Here is a 15228-nt window from a genome sequence, read left to right as displayed (position 1 = left end):
GCCGTTCCCTTACGGTACCTATCCATCTAATCTAAAAAAAAAAAAAAAAAAAAAAAAAAAAAAAAAAAAAAAAAAAAAAAAAAAAAAGCAGAAATTACATTGGGCGAAAACTAACACAATCGATTGTAAATATACCCTTATTTGAATCAAATGGATTGGTAGCGAAACAGATACGATGAGAAAGGACCTCCTGTGTGTTTTTGTGTGATCTCTTTGGTTCCTTACATTATAACACTTGTGATAATGATGTCCGATTAAAACGAATTCCTCAAAATATCCTCCGATCATGATGTCCGTAGGCAACCGCTTATCGATTACCTATGCATCCCATTTTCCCTCCATCGCCACCAGACGTCAGCATCAGCACCAATTTCAACCAAAAACGTCAATTATTTCTCTCTCCCTCTCGTTCTTCATCACTCATCTCTCATTGCACCTTATTCTCACCGATCCGATCCGACAGCCCATTGTTATTCTCCTCTCGCGAAAGGTTCCCGAGTCCAGCCAAACCACCGCTCGCTTCAGTCGAGAAGGTACAGTTAATGGAATCGGTCTTACCCATTGGCTTGTGCAAAATCGGTTCGCGTTAATTCAGTCTCATTAAGGCAAATTAGAGTGGCTAGGGTAATCACCAATTGGACACATTAAAACCAATCATTTTCGGACTGGCTTAGGACTTGTCTCGTGAAATCTCGAAGACGACGCGTACCGGTCATAGTGAATTCTCTTCAATAAACGAAAATATATCAGTGCATTTTGAAATCACCGCTGACCAGCATTTCATCAGCAAGCAGCTAAAGAGGTGAAGAATCGTGCCAAAAAATATGCTAGCACTCCCGAGCAAAGGTGAAATACTTTCTCGGGTACCTCCATGAATGAAAACCAGTCTTCGGGACAGGAGAAAAAAATTGTGTGATACCTTCGTGCGGTGTTGTTCTCCGTCTCGCTCTCTCGTTTTATCCAACCATCGATTTGCATTGTGTGCTGGGTGCGTTTGCTCGCTCTCTCTCTCTTGCTTTTGTTCGTCGTATCCTTCCCGGTGTGGATTCTTCTTCGTAACATTGTTATCTTTTTACGATGTTTTGTTATTCGCGTCGCGTCGGGATCGGGTGTGAGAAGGAGTTTTTATTCATTTCGGTGTGTGGCAACTTTATCTCTTTCCGATAAATGGTTGGTTCACACGATGTTTTTTTTTTTGGGTTATAATGTCGTTTGATCTCTCCTGGAGATTTGGTATATGCGAAAGACCGACCAAGAGAAGCGCGTGACATTCGGTGTTCAAGCGAGAGCGAACGGGACGAATTATAATAAAAAACGAACCGCTGTGTATTAGTGCACTTCAATTTCAATGTGTAACAGTAGAGTACCTTGATTAATTAGGCAGAATAAAAAGACGAGGAAAAAGTGTAGGCATTGAAGTACTCATGTGATTTAAGAATTCATACAAAAACCTGGATACATCCTACTAGGATCGAAAACATGGTGAGACGGATACGGGTGTTGGTGTGCGCAAAATCGTCTAAAGGAGCACTTACCGCAAATGCAAGAAGAACACGAGAGTGCGCGAAATGTCTCCGTTTTGAGTCGCATTTCATGCAATCTTTCTGCGCTCCCTCTCTCTCTCTTGCGCTCTTTGAGATTGTATCAACGCATATGTAGCGAGCCAGGGTAAGGTGACATCGGTGCGGCGGAACGGATGCCGTTTCCATGGAATATAAAAGGATTGCTTTTACCGCTATAAGAGTCGCGTCTCGAGGAAAGTTTGCATAATGAAGCGAATCGAGAAAAAGAAGCGGATCTGAGCGAGGGCTCACTCCTACTACTGCGAAACGGGACGGAAGCGGCGGCGGACCTACCAAGAATAAGATGGCACCGTAAATGTGCGATTAAGGGCTTCGGTTTTCAGTGGATTTGATGTGACTGAATGTAAATTTTGGCAAAAATTATCTCGTTTTAAAATTTGCAAGCCAAGCAAAAACTACACCAAATATTATAACTAAACTCAGAAAGAAAATCATCGTTTGCATATTGGTTTTGATACATCGGAGAAAAGAACTAACATAAATTGAACCTGTATTTTTGAACTCATAATAAATTTGCAAACATACGAATATATGCTACATATTTATTTTTAATGACATCGTTATTATTAGCAAAAAATGACAGACGAATATTTGGACTATCTGCATCAACAATTATAATTATTTCAAAAATAGTCTCAAATAGTCCTAGACAGAATTTTTGCAGAATGTACATCCAGATTCTCATATAATGTTAGCAGCAGTTCTTTCAGAATTTTAAAGCAAAGTAGGGTAGAAGCACCGGTTTTGGCCATACTCCAGTTGTGGCCATAGTTACACCGTTTACATAGCCAATCAGCATGAAACCTTTTGTGTTCAGTAAATCACGTTCACATGATAGAGCTACTTTCATTCACTTGTCCAAATTGATTCAAAACATAAGAAAAACAAACCATTTTCCTTATAATTTAAATTCCCATATTCCTAATTTGGCCAGGGTACTCCTAATCTGGCCACTCTCATAAGAAATCAATGTGATTGGACGAATTAGAAACCGAAGTTAAGTCTCTGGCCGAAACTGGTTCTGGTTGCCTATATTGACCAACGATATTTTCGAAGTGAAATGATGATTTTAGCTCAGTTTCGATATTTTACACACATAATATGGATTGAGAGCTTGCATTTGACATATTTGCAGTATGAATAGGGCTTTCCATATATTTGTTATTGACATTTTCTCTTAGGTTGGCCAAAACTGGTGCTTTTACCCTATGCTGTTCCGCTCAAGAAAAATAAACATTTCTGCGGAAGAAATGGTCAAGACATTTTTTACAGTTCCTTTGAATTGACATTTATTTTTAAGTGCGTACCTACATTAAAGAAAAATGATTTGTAGACCACTTCTTGCCAGAATTTTCTACGCATCGAGATAGTCGTTTACTTTTCTTTTGAGGTGCATAGTCCGCATAAGTAGAATTCGCCAAATATTTTCTATCTAGGTACTACGTGAGAACATGGAAACAATTTTTCCTGGCATTATTGATATTATTATACTGACTGACAATCGCTCGTTTTTTATGCAAGTGCACCAACATAATGGTTCAAAGATTTGATATGCGGTTTCTTGTGATTTGAAATCGAAATTTCCAAGAAGTACCCAATTTCGGGTATTTCTTATAGAAGAGTTATATAATAATGAAATTTGTATGGAAAACGCCTATCAAGCACATATTTTTCAATGACTTCATATTTGCGCATTTCTTTCTCCACTGGACTATCGCAGAAGTTTTAACATGTGCGGGAACGCTAATAGAAGTGCGCGATAGCATCAAATCGAGTCGGTGTCTTCAGCGGGGTTATTCGTCGCAGTCCAAATAATAAGTGCTCTGAAGAAACGAACATAATTTGCACCGCACTTTGATGAAACTTTGCATGAAACAATGTTGCACCCTTTCTATGCGAGTAATATGCGTTTCTTGATATGATGCCCAGATTCGAACAGCATATTCGAGAAGGCTACGAACGATTGCGCAGTAAACGGTCTTCAGGGCGTAAATATCTTGAAACTCGGATGCATTACGGCGAATGAAGCCCAACACAGCGAAAGCTTTCGTTGTTGTCTTTGAGATGTGTTCAGCGAAATTCAGCTTACGGTCCATTATCACTCCCAAGTCTTTTATCGATGTTACACGTTCAAAGCTGACACCATTTGCAATGCAGTTGAAGCTCAACTGCGACCGTGATTTAGTGAAGCTTCTCACTTTGCACTTCAACGCATTCATTTCCATCCCGTTCATTACGCATCAGCGTGCTACAACGTCGATATCTTGCTGAAGTGCAGCACAGTCGACCATGGAACTGATGATACGGTATAATTTCAAATCGCCTTATGTATGCTTCGAATTCAGTCGATGACTCAAGTCGTTGATGAACAAAATGAAAATCAAAGGAACGAGGTGGCTACCTTGTGGCACGCCAGACGGAGTAGCGAAACTAGTTGATTTAGTGGATCGTAGATTAACAAAGGCGGTTCTGTCTCGTAGATGTAATTGTTGCCACTAGATCAACCAGTCGGAAAAACCTATCCGCTCAAGTTTACGCATTGCTGACTCATGGGGTACCTTATCGAAAGCTTTGGAAAAATCTACGTAAACGCCATCCACTTGGCAGCGATTTTCCAAGCTAGAGTTCACAGCACTAGCGTACACCATGAGGTTAGTAGCTGTTGACCGATTCTTCACGAAGCCGTGCTGATATTGCGATATTACTGGAATAGCCGCAGCGTACATTTTACTATGAACTAAGAGTTCTAACGTTATAACGTTTCTTTGGTGTCGATGATCCGAATTTCACCATGGCTGATAGTTTGACCGCTGAGGATTAGTTCTGCGGAGCGGAGTGTGTCTGCTAATGATTCCGAATTCCAATGTGTAGAAAGTATCGACCGTTTCGTTGATATTTGCTCCGTTGAAGATTTCCTCCCAGTTCAACAGATGTAGATCATCAATAACGACTTCATAGTTACATCGTAGAAAATCAAAATCTTGGCCTACTGCAACGTCTGGATTCTCGCTGGCATTGCGCGTGGCCAGGCGTAGCACACACGGTTTATAATGGCGGCAGTTGGTAAAATAGCTGATGGCGCTTCAAGTACAGTGAAACCTCCATGAGTCGATATTGAAGGGACCATCGACTCATGGAAATATCGAGTCATGGAACAGCAATCCTTTGGAAAGCTGCTTCTAGGGACCATCACAGTAACCATGAAATTTTGGTTTTAGAATGGTTCCATGAGTCGATATCGAGTCATGGAACATAGACTCATGGAGGTATCACTGTAGTTCAACCTCACTACTGTGAACAAAAGCCAAGTAGAGCAATCTACCGTTGGAATTACGCGCGTTACAAATCTGCTGTAGTCCAGTAGCGACAATGTTTTCAGCAAAAGAAAGCTCTTGCTCAGTCGAGACATTCGTCGGAATGTAGGAATTCACGTCGTCATCGTATGACCATAGTAAATGTGGCAGATTGTAGTTCCCAACAATCACCACAGAATCGCCGAAACTTGTTTTGTTGATAATTTGCTCAACACAGTCGGAATGTGCGGCAAATTTACCGGGATGTGCCGTTGGAGTTAAAAATGGATGGCAAATCAATGGCGCTGTATTAATAGATTGTCATTGAATATAATCATTTACATTTATTTTAACATAACATAGCCCCCTCTTCTCTCCCACTGCATAATAATTGTCGCAAAATATTGTAAAAGTTTGTCGTTGGTATTTTACGAGCTTCGTTGACACATTAGAATTGCGTTTGTCCATAAAACAACCACAAGATCTCCGACGCTGCACTTACGATGATTGTTCAAAAGTATTATACAGTTAACTCTACTTATCGCGATATCGAGTTAGAGAACCATAGTAAAAGTTGGTTTTCATGGCTAACTCGATGGTCTCTTGGATCACAGTTGCACTGGTTTTGTGTTCTGTAACCCGATACCTCGATAACTCGATGATCCCTTCAATACCGACCCGAGCAACACAGATGTTATAATAGAGTATTTTAAAACTATATATGACCAGATTTAGTCATATATCAGTTGATAATGCACGATTATAACATGTGTGCTGCTCGGGGAGTTAGGGAGAGTTAACATGTCAGTTCAAATACAGGTTCAAAATCTAGTTCAACATTTGCTAGCTTTTGAGAGATATCGCTGTGTGCGTTTAAAATGCAAATATCAAATGCGGGAGCACCAAACGCGTTTCACAAGTAAAGCGAAGTCAAAGATAAGCGATATATGCTAAGTTGGCGGTAATATTGATAATGGTTGCTAAACGTCCTTTAATTATGTTGTGTTACCACATTTAAAGCCCTTTAGAGAGGATCACATCAATAGATACGACCTGGAAGACTATAATGAATAAACACTTGAGCATGAATTCTTTGATAAATTTAGCAAAGGTTCATCAAATAAATTTGGCACAATTCTATTCACCTGATTTGTGTTGTTGTATGGTGATCCGTTGCATGTCACTAGGGTTTTGGTACCGGGAGTACCGGTACCGAAAGTACCGGTAATACCGACCAATTTTTGGTACCGAAATACCGGTAAAGGAATGCTTTGAGTACCGGTATTTTCGGTTCTGATGAAAAATATAATATCGTTTAAATCATTAAATTACTTCACAATAAATAATACGTAAGTTTGGTAAAGTTCGTTGATAACCAAATTCTTCGATCGATCATCGATTGTATTACATAAAGGCTTATTCGAATTATAATTTTATCAGCACTAAGGATCATTTATCTCTTTACATAAAATTGTTAGAAGCATGATCATTGTTTGCATCTTGTTTCTGCTAAAACATGTTTTGGAACATTAAAAAAAATGAGAGTTTTTGCACTGAAATGATTCAGTTGATTATCAACAGGATTATCTAATGATTGATTAACGAATACAAATGAAGCAACTGATGGTGAATACCAAGAATCCTTGACTAGGTACAAATGTAAAGAAAGGTTTCAGAATATTGAAGCATTTAAAGGTACATGAAAATAGTCCATAAATTATTAATTTAGAACGATTTTCCGCACCACGTACAACATTACACAATACGTGTGCAACTTTTTTGAATTTCCTATAAAACGATCAAGTAAGGATGATTTACATAAATGTAGTCCACCACGTCAGACAAAACATGAAGTTCAAACATATGTTTGAGTATCTATTTCATGAGTTATAAAGTAGAAACGGTTTACTCATTGTTATTGTAAGACCATATTTGTAAGTGTTTTAAGTCATTAAAAGCAAGAACAGGTTTAAGCAAACCTGTATTTATTGACGAATTTAAAAAAGCTGCATATTTTTATATTTATTGGAAAAAATCTTCCAGTACCGGTATTTTACCGGTACTACCGGTACTGAGAGTTACAGTACCGTAAAACCGGTACTCATCAAAAGGGGTCGGTACTAGGAACCCTACATGTCACCTATTCTCTTCAATACACCATTTCATTGAACATATATTAGGTCTTCCACGAATGTTAAGATTGTTGCAATAATTGTGACATCCCTGCAAGCATAATTTCGCCTCGACCCCCCGATTGGGCTCAACGATTATCACACTACGATTTAATCAAGGCACTGGCAGCACTATACCAACCAACACAATGTTCCCGTAGCCAGCATTACCAGGCTCGAGTCAAAGGCCCAAGCTGACAGACAACCTCAATGCAGGGTTGCATAGTTTTGATGCTGGCTACGGAAGCATCACAATCTGACATCCTCTTGGATTAAATGCACACAGCAAGATCTGTTTAACTAGGTTGGCTAACTGGCCAACTGTCAAAGAGCTGAAACAACCAATCTTATGACAGACCTTGCTTGTATACATTAGCTCTGCGAAATTGTATGCGAGATTCGACTGTGATAATAAGAAATTTTGGGTGATTCTAAAAGGGTGCAAAAGTTGCAATACTTGGTATGAAGTCAATTTGTGTTATTGTCCTTCGTTAGCCACTTTGAACTCTCAACTTGTAACCTGGAATATGGATTGCCTGAAGACCTGAGACTGAATACACGTGCGAAATATTCTGACATTAAACAATTATAAACACAAAGCTTGCTTCGATTAAACTATAAACAAAAATATTATAGTGTAGGCAAGAAATGTCAGAAGGGGGTGATTCATAAATTATAGCAAACTAGCGTTAAAGTTGTATTGGCTTATTACGCACTAATAAGTTGCGTACATATTCTTTGCAATTTTTCATCGTAATAGGCTGTTTTTCATCACGCAACCCGTCATGGAATGGTCTGCTTTCCCGCATTGTCGTATGAGTCTATTACCCAACTGAAAAGCGTTTGGTAATGACTCATTACGCAATGCATTTTAGCTGCGAAATGGCTTATTACGCCAGCGCTTTTAAGTAACATAATGAAGCATAATCAATTTACACCACTTCATTCTTAGAAAAACGGAGAGGTCTATGAATTTTTGTGCTTAGGTTTTGTGTACCGTCAAACGGGGTATCTTGCAACAGGGGTGAAACACTTCGACATGTAACCGAATTGTCGTTTCGTTCAACATTGAGTTAAATTATTATAATTTATTACGCCGTTTATTGACCTTAGGTTCATAAGATTTTAAAAAGGGTTTGGGTATTGTTTTTTTTTTTTGGATGGTTTGCTGGAGGAGAAAATCATATTACACATTGGATTGTACGAAATTAATGTTGAAAATCGTTCCTCGTATCACACAAACGGTCAAAATATGTCATTTGAAGCATTTTCCAACTAACAATTTTAGCGCTATAAGCCAAGATTATTTGCTTTGTGCTGTATAACAGTTGAATTGAATCAGCGAACGCAGCAAAAAATGAAAGCTGTCAAAAATAGAACGATTAGCGTTAATACAGCTGTAACGCAAACGTTTTGCAGCTACAAATCTTAGCTGAATAAATTTCGTCAGTTATCGCTTTTGCAACTTTCACTAAACTGTAACTCAACACCTTAAAGGATAGCAACCTAATGATGTGCAATAAAACTCGCCATCATCAATCCGGCTGCTTCTATACAATATGATTTGTTATGCTGCTCAATATATATTTAAGAAGCGCTTTGTCGTTAGTTATACAGCGAGCATACAGCAGTATGCTATAAACAACAACTTGTGGCGCATCTACTCAGCTTGTTGGATGTAAACATTGCGTTTGACGTTTCGCATCCTGTTACAGCCTGATCAGGGTGGGTGTACGGCTGTCAACTACAAACAAAGCTCGCCTAACAATCATCTCTCGGGCGGGCCGTCCCAAACAGCATCATCTCTCACACGGGGCGACCCAAACAGCACAGGTCGAACGCGGGCCATGCCAGACAGCAAATGCTGATGCATTTCAACACTCAAACAGCGGGATGCCTAGCAGCGTTGTGAGCCAAACGAATACACCCACAAAACATGTACAGTAGGCGAACCTCGTTGCATATACCCCCCCTGAGCCTGATGAAGTGGTGTAAGCGTGGCTATGGCATCTTTTACGATCATTATAAAATATTGTGTGATCCGTTTTCGACGTAGAACAAAACGGTGTGTTTGCCTTTCGATATAGACTGTGGCAACAAGGACAGCGTCGAGACTTGTGGATGCAGAGATCGTGAGTTCGATTCCAAGCGGTGGCAGGTAACGTTGGGAACATTAAATTCAGATACTTATGATATGAACTCCGGAAGCTGTGAAACAGCTTGAAAATAATATTTAATAGATAATACAGCGAAGCTGTATAATAATTATTCAACAGTTGCAAAATGGTTGAGAAAGCGCCTTCCGAAGATGTTACATAGCTACTTGTCGTATAACTGTCGAGATAGAGCAATGATCGATATGAATAAGAGCTACCAACACAGCTTAAAAGTAGCTGAGTAGATTCGCCAGATTTGTTGGTAAAATGATCGCATAGAAGCTTTCGTTCGTATATACAGCGCCTTTATTCAGCATAAAGCCGTATAAAGAAGGCCTAGAGAATGTTAACATTTGCACTAAATGTTAGTTGGGTTGCTATCAGTTACAGTACTTAGTAGTGTACAAATTGACAATATAAAAGTTTTGATAATTTTATGGTGTTAACTATAAAAATCCAAAAACGTTTTTGACTACCCTTGTGGGGTAACATGCAACAGCAATTTTGATCTCAATTATTTGATATTTCCTGCCGTTCGTCTTCAAAAACACATGAAAAGGCAAAATTGAACATTAAAATTTTTGTACCTCAACCAATTCAATACGCGTTTGGTACTTATTGTTGACAAATTTAAATAAATCTTATTATTATTAGATTTTGTCTTATTTTCTTCATGAAAATAATGAATATTTTAGAAAATCTGCATGAAAATTACCTAACAAATCTGCCATTGGGAACTCTCTGCATGAAATTTGATGAAAGTTATGACAAAACACCAACAGCGACCCTTTTAAGACATACATATCAATATGTAATACGTTGCTTTGATTTAAATATGTCTAAAAAATAAGTTTTGTGAAGTAAAACCTAAAATACCATTGTATTTGTGGAAAAGTTGCATAAAAACGTCTTAATGGCTTTTCAATAACTGTCAAGACTTATGATATGCTAGAATTTTCCTGTGTGGACAACCTATGCAATGCCAATGCTGTTTTCAATCAAATTGGTTCAATACTCATAATTCAATCAATAATATTTAGTTTTCTAAGAGATGTGTAGTCTGTTTCTAATTATTGTCATGCTTTTACTGCACACAGCTAAAAAAATGTTGTAAATTTAAGTTTAATTTCATGCACATATTTGGAGCATCAAAATAAACCTAAATTTCAACGACCAATCCATTATTTTTCAATCGAATTCGCTTTAAACTTACACGATCATGTAATATTCAACCATTATTAGTTGAAAATTAAATGTTTATTCATTTAAATTTACATGATGCTGTAACAACACACGAATTTGATTTATTTTTACAGCAGACTTCAGTTTACATCTCATTGAAAATTAAATATTTTTTTCTGTGCAGAAAACCATTATATGATCATAATAACACGATATAGGATAAGTTTTTAATAGTATGCTTTAGGTAGCACTATGTGTTGCATGTTACCCCAAATCAGGGGTAGCATTAAAAATGCATATTTTTTTGTCTCTCCTGAACGCAGAAAACTAAATACTGATAAAATTAATACCACGTAGTATTCTTCATATGGCGATGAGGGTACCAGATAGTTTTTGTCTCATTTGAACCCTCAAATTCTTCATCCATATAGCTTTGAAGTTGAAAATTGTTGCAAGTTACCCCGTTTGACGGTAATCATCATTATCTGAATAAAATGGATAATTCAAGAGAGTTCAATAAGTTGTTGTACTTTTATTGAATTAACAAATTATTTCTTTTATCAGTTCAAACGAGTATATTTAAATGAAAAAATGTCTACTTGTTTATTTTGGTAAACAGTAATAACACAGTTATTAATTTGAACTGGGTTTGGAACATTCGAGCTTTCAGTCGCATTTGGGTGCAAATGTTGGAACTTCGAAACAATGTACTGGGTAGCTGAGGAATATTTTCCGCTCCTACTGTGGCTCTGGAATCTTCAGTTGGATATATCATGACTTCTCCCGCCGCCTTTTGCACTGGACTCAGAATAGATTTCTCCGGTAGGAGACCATCCAGGGCCACTTCGGCTGCCGACTCAACATCAATCGGAACATCAGAATCGAAATCTCTCATTGTTTCGAATTATGATACTATCCGGACGATGGTTTGAAAAATTGTGACAATTGCTCAGTAAAACCTACTATGATTAGAATTGTTCAAACATGGCTGCGGACGGCCATGCGCAGATTGATGGAAAATATTTTTTTTAAATTGTTTTAAAATTATTCCTCAAGTAAGCTTTCATGAAATTGCAAAAAAAATATACGCAATTCGGCGCAGAACTCGATTTTACAGCACTCGTCGTAATTATCCAAACGTACAACTCGTGCTGTAAAAATCTTCATTCTGCACCTTGTTGCGTAAAATACTAGTTTGCAATTTCGTAGAACACCCATGAGTATTTCAGAATTCAAATGAGTTACGTAATGAATTATTACGCAATTGGAATCAGTTGTGTAATGAACTCTTCCGATAAACATAGTTCGATGCTGTTTCATGACAGATTACCACGATGAATAACCCACTACGATGAGAAATTGCAAAAACTACGATTACAGTATTATCAGGGATTGAATACACACCTTCTTCGAAGTGCCATTCTGAATTCATATTTTTGAACGAATAGAGCAGAGCGTGAACTGATCTAATGAGGGCCCTTCCTGGGTAACTTCCATTCAGTATCAGCCACCAACTGCAGTCTCACTTCTCATATCTTGAAGTTTCCTACTGCATGTTCTCCGTATTCCTTCTTGCGGATTCTGTTTGCTCTTTTATGCTGATTTCTCTCATTCCAATGCAGCGTTGCTTATGTATGTAGGTATAGGCTTGCCGTCCTGCGATTCCAGGGACCATGATTATCTTCGTCTTCACCTTGTCTGCCTTGCGCTTCTTTTGTCGCTGAGGTCGCATCGCAGCTCTGCGTCGATTGCATACCGTGTGCATATCGTGCGCGCATATTATAAATGCACAATATTTTCTTTTATTTCACCGCCAACCGGTAACCCACCACCACCGCTACAGACGGACTGAGGTTTTGGGGGTTGGAGGGGAGCTTCTCTCGCGTCTACCTCACTTAGCTATAGGGTGTCCCAGAAAATATGGGTACGGCTTCTCAACACTGTCATTCTAAGTCCAGTCTACCACCTATAACTAAACGAAAAACCGAATTTAATACTAGGGTAGGTGTACCAGTTATGGACATAGTGGTTCCCTATTTCGCCATACGTGATTACTTGAATGTCTTCACATTTTGAAAGATTTTGTGTGTTGTAGTAGGAAGAATAAAGATATATCTTGATGTTGAGACATTCAAAAAGATGTAAAATGTGAAAGGTATTGAAAGTTCATATGTGTCCAAATAGGGAACCACTATGGCCATAACTGGTACACTTTCCCTATAGCATTTAATTCCGCTAGAGTTTGTATCCTTTGACAGATACGCGTATTTCGACCTCAACTAAAGGCCATCTTTAGTGTTGTGTACTAGACTCGACTTGGTCTAGTACATGACACTGAACACGGCCACACAGTTGAGGTTGAAATACGCGTATCTGTCAAAGGATACAAACTCTAGCGGAATTAAATAGTATAATACTAAATTCGGATTTTCGTTTATTAATCAATTAGTTGTAAAATAGTGATCAATCTGCTCTTGGTTTACGGTATCCACCAAAAGAAGCACCTAAACCCAGTTTTTCTCAATCTCCGTTGTTTCTGAGAGACTTTGGCGCTAAAACAGAAGGTACATTCTGTCGAAAACCTGAAACAATATATTAAATAACTCTGGGGCCTTCCTTAGTCGAGTTTTTAGAGTCCGCGGCTACAAAGCAAAGCCATGCTGAAGGTGTCTGGGTTCGATTCCCGGTCGGTCCAGGATCTTTTCGTGATGGAAATTTACTTGACTTCCCTGTGCATAGAGTATCATCGTACTTGCCACACGATACAAATGCGAAAATGGCATCTTTGGTAAAGAAAACTCTCAGTTAATAACTGTGGAAGTGCTCATAAGAACACTAAGCTGATAAGCAGGCTCTGTACGTAATGCCAAGAAGAACTCTGAAACAGGAGATCACATATCTGGATTGAAACTATAAACTTAAATACCGTAATTTGGAGTGTAGTTAGAGAGAAATTTTTCTCCAGATAATAAACTATTGCCAAGAACTCAAGAATTCTGTGCCAATTTTCGGATTTTTATACAAAGTGGGCCAAAATTTGTCGAAAATTTGTTCTTTTCTCCTTCTACATTCGGTACAAATATGTATTTGCTAGTTATCAAAGCGATACTTCTAGGACACCCTAAAGCAGTGCATCGCCACCGCAACGACGATGACGACGACCGCAACGCGAGATCATGTAATTGTTTTCCCATTATAGGTGAAATTACCTTCAACCTCCAATTACCCTGCGTCTCCTTTAGGGGTGGGGCCTAGTTACAATCGTTACCCAAACCGTTGGAGCCGGTAATGCGTAGGTGGAACCATGGCAAAGGGAGGGAATCCGTAATTACGTTCCGCAAGCATACACACATACGGAAAATTAAGTCTCCCCCCAATTAGTAGTGTAATAAAACTCATTGAACCCGTAAGCAGTTTCCGAAGCGGTTCGGTGAGCTTCCACCCGCCCATTGCAAACGAGGTAAAAAATTTTACAAAATGCTAATTTAAATGACAACGATGAGACGACGGATGCAGATTCTACGTGAAGCCTGGAGTAGTGCGGGAAAGGGAGGATAGAAGAGAGATATTTAAAAAAACGAATCAAGCGAATGATGAGGAAAATTAATGCGACTGCATCGGGAAAAAGAGATACACAATCGAACTTGGACACAATAAGCTTGATTCATCCATCTATCGGAAGTGTGATCTGCTGAGGTTAGCATACAGCTATGCTTACATTATTATGGATGGGCTGTAGCGTTGGATGGTTTTTGATCGATGCTCCCAAAATCGATGTTTTCGTTCAGATTAATTAGATTGATGTGAATCGACTTTCATCGTTCAAATAAACTTAATTTTACTCAGTGTGTGAATTGAAGTGATAGAATTAAATGAATTCAAAAATTGTATACAAATTAGAGTAAAAAAATGATTTTTTTTGCAATTTCTCATCGTAATAGGCTGTTTTTCATCACGCCAATCTGTCATGCAACGGCCTACTTTCCTGCACTGAAGTATGCAGTGCGGGAATAGTCATTACGCAACTGAAACCAGTGCTGTAATGATTCATTACGCAACGCTTTCTCATTACGCAACTGGTTTGTGTTGCGTAATGAATCATAACACAACATTTTTTTAGAAATTGTAAAATAATGGTGATTGCATTCCGATATAATTTCTGATACCCTCAAGTGGTCTTCTACGACATTGAAAAAAATGTTGTACGTAACTCGTTGCAGAACTCGATTTTTACAGCACTCGTCGTGATTATGCTACTCGGCAAGCCTCGTAGGATAAATTTACGACTTGTGCTGTAAAAATCATCATTCTGCGACTTGTTCCGTAAACTACTATTTTGCAATTCCGTTGCAAACCAATCAACTTTTCACTGAGAAGTTGATCAACACAACGGCCTACTTTTCTTACCAAAAGAAACAGTGCTGAAAAGTGCTACTTTTCAGCACTCTTTTCAGTGCTGAAAAGTAGCACTTTTCAGTACTATTTTACTAGGCGGCTGACGGAATAACCCTGTGTCCCAGCCCAGTCTCTTCATGCCATGCTTATTCTGCACGGCGTATGAGTCGAGACGAGTCGTTCTCACCTCGGGTGACGTGAGGCGACTAATGTTAATCAAATGGAAGCGAGTCGACACCTCACCGACTCGTCTTGGCTTAAATGCCGCACAGAATAAGTAAAATTGCATATGATTCTTGAGTTCTTTCTACGTCTGGCGTTAGGAGAGAATTGTCGGTGTCCTATAGCGAGGTGACAATTCCCGACTCGAGCGAAGTGACTTTCCATTTGGTTTACACGGCGAGTCACTTCAATAGATTCTACATCAATTGTGCGATCAGGCTCCGAC

The 15228-nt window shown here is 38.7% G+C and overlaps 1 protein-coding gene across 2 annotated transcripts in view; it reads left to right on the top strand.

The window, feature by feature from the left end:
• Positions 1 to 521: 521 nt before the first annotated feature.
• Positions 522 to 15228, top strand: part of LOC5575534 — an 89497-nt gene continuing 74790 nt past the window's right edge. Inside the window, exon 1 of one of the 2 annotated variants that reach the window (XM_021854988.1) lies at positions 522 to 802. The gene's annotated coding sequence lies outside the window, so the exon portion shown is untranslated. Of the gene's footprint in view, positions 803 to 1009; positions 1483 to 15228 lie in introns of those variants that run through there. The other variant, XM_021854989.1, reaches the window with a different exon arrangement.

Source organism: Aedes aegypti, chromosome 3 (genome assembly GCF_002204515.2).
Source record: "Aedes aegypti strain LVP_AGWG chromosome 3, AaegL5.0 Primary Assembly, whole genome shotgun sequence".
In the NCBI taxonomy this organism is placed as follows: Eukaryota; Metazoa; Arthropoda; class Insecta; order Diptera; family Culicidae; genus Aedes; species Aedes aegypti.
The sequence above is the reverse complement of the archived record's forward strand: the minus strand, read 5'-3'. Positions and strand labels throughout refer to the sequence as shown.